At 50.1% G+C, this 2500-nt stretch overlaps 1 non-coding gene across 1 annotated transcript in view; it reads right to left on the bottom strand.

Annotated features, from left to right (window-relative positions):
• The window catches only part of LOC135119265 (small subunit ribosomal RNA), a 1896-nt gene extending 219 nt beyond the window's left edge, over nt 1-1677 (bottom strand). The window contains exon 1 of the ribosomal RNA XR_010278093.1: nt 1-1677. This exon is cut by the window's left edge and continues 219 nt beyond it. This is a non-coding gene — a ribosomal RNA (small subunit ribosomal RNA).
• Between the last annotated feature and the right edge of the window lie 823 nt (nt 1678-2500).

The following is a 2500-nucleotide window of genomic DNA, read 5'->3' as shown; positions in this document are numbered from 1 at the left end:
GGAATTCCTCGTTTATGGGGGATAATTGCAAACCCCAATCCCCAGCACGAAGGAGTTTCAGCGGGTTGCCCGGGCCTCTAGGCCAGGAGAACATGCTGATTCCTTCAGTGTAGCGCGCGTGCGGCCCAGGACATCTAAGGGCATCACAGACCTGTTATTGCTCAATCTCGTGCGGCTCGAAGCCGCCGGTCCCTCTAAGAAGAATTTTAATACGTCGCCAGTGAGTTGCGTGACACGTGGCCACGCACACCTAAATGACGACGCCTATTTAGCAGGCTAGAGTCTCGTTCGTTACCGGAATTAACCAGACAAATCGCTCCACCAACTAAGAACGGCCATGCACCACCACCCACCGAATCAAGAAAGAGCTGTTAATCTGTCAATCCTTCCGGTGTCCGGGCCTGGTGAGATTTCCCGTGTTGAGTCAAATTAAGCCGCAGGCTCCACTCCTGGTGGTGCCCTTCCGTCAATTCCTTTAAGTTTCAGCTTTGCAACCATACTCCCCCCGGAGTCCAAAATCTTTGGTTTCCCGGAAGCTGCCCGCCGAGCCATTGTAGTAACGTCGGCGGATCGCTAGATGACATATTTACGGTTAGAACTAGGGCGGTATCTAATCGCCTTCGAACCTCTAACTTTCGTTCTTGATTGATGAAAACACCTTTGGCAAATGCTTGCTGATGTTCGTCTTGCGACGATCCAAGAATTTCACCTCTAACGTCGCAATACGAATGCCCCAGTTATCCCTATTAATCATTACCTCGGAGTTCTGAAAACCAACAAAATAGAACCGAGATCATATTCTATTATTCCATGCACGAAATATTCAAGCAGCATTTTGAGCCCGCTTTGAGCACTCTAATTTGTTCAAAGTAAAATTGTCGGCCCACCTCGACACTCACCGAAGAGCACCGCGATAGGATTTTGATATTGAACCGGCGTATTACCGCCGGCTCACCGGCGATATGCTCCGCAGACGTGTCAGTATCACCGCGGATGCGGTGCACCGACAGCGCGGCGCACAAATGCAACTACGAGCTTTTAACCGCAACAATTTTGGTATACGCTATTGGGCTGGAATTACCGCGGCTGCTGGCACCAGACTTGCCCTCAATTGTTCCTCGTTAAAATATTTAAAGTGTACTCATTCCGATTACGAGGCCTCGTAAGAGTCCCGTATCGTTATTTTTCGTCACTACCTCCCCGTGCCGGGAGTGGGTAATTGCGCGCCTGCTGCCTTCCTTGGATGTGGTAGCCGTTTCTCAGGCTCCCTCTCCGGAATCGAACCCTGATTCCCCGTTACCCGTGACAACCATGGTAGTCGCAGAAACTACCATCGAAAGTTGATAAGGCAGACATTTGAAAGATGCGTCGCCGGTACTGGACCATGCGATCGGCAAAAGTTATCCAGATTCATCAAAATTAACGACTTCGGACGCGAGGCCCTCCGTCGATTGGTTTTGATCTAATAAAAGCACTCATCCCATCACTGGTCAGAGTTCTGATTGCATGTATTAGCTCTAGAATTACCACAGTTATCCAAGTAACTGAGTAAGATCTAAGGAACCAAAACTGATATATTGAGCCATTCGCGGTATCGCCTTAATACGGCTTGCACTGAGACATGCATGGCTTAATCTTTGAGACAAGCATATAACTACTGGCAGGATCAACCAGGGAGCTTCTTTTGTTTATAAGGAAAAACCTCTACCGCGCGCGCGCGCGCGCCCACCGACGGTGTCCGCCGGCTGCGCGCGCACACGATCTAGGTCCTCCCTCGTCCCGGGCGTTCGCGATCGTTACAATACGCGAACGGCACCGGGCGAGCTCTGAAATGTTTTTTAAGGTGTGTAACCGATGGTGCACAACACGACAACAATGTTGAGTGCTGCGCGCCACCTGGTTCACAAGCGCGCTCGCACGTCTGAACGGGTAATGTCTCAACTCGTCACAGACGCGACTCGCACGACGAGGGCGTTGACGCCCCGATGATGAACGTTCGTAACGAGACTGAATGTTCACGTGTGTAAAATCTGTTGACACGATCGCGAGACATCCATGCACGATTACGCCCGGATTCTATAGAGCGCCTCACATATAACTTTTGTATTGTTCGAATCGACGCGAAGCACACTGTTGACACGCGTCCGAGCGTCTGGTACAGTGTACTGTCGCGTCTCATCATGCAAAATAATTAATACGACCGTTCTCGTCCGGACACGCATAAGACACGATCCGTCGGTCGACACAGTTCATTCAACAACTACATATTCACTACAAAAACGACGAAGTCTTTGGCGTCGAACATAGCCCCCAACTACATTATTGTATTATAAAAATAACACTGGAAAAGTGTACATCAACCACCAGATGAGCACACACAACTTGTGTATTTCATAAAATACAACATGTAGACGAGCGCTGCCCGTCGTCGCACAACACCGTCGTCGTCGTAGCAAGTAGCGCGTTTTGCACGTCGAAGCGAATGCGCCTGCGCGGATCG

This window comes from Helicoverpa armigera, chromosome 31, assembly GCF_030705265.1.
Source record: "Helicoverpa armigera isolate CAAS_96S chromosome 31, ASM3070526v1, whole genome shotgun sequence".
NCBI lineage: Eukaryota > Metazoa > Arthropoda > Insecta > Lepidoptera > Noctuidae > Helicoverpa > Helicoverpa armigera.
The sequence above is the reverse complement of the archived record's forward strand: the minus strand, read 5'-3'. Positions and strand labels throughout refer to the sequence as shown.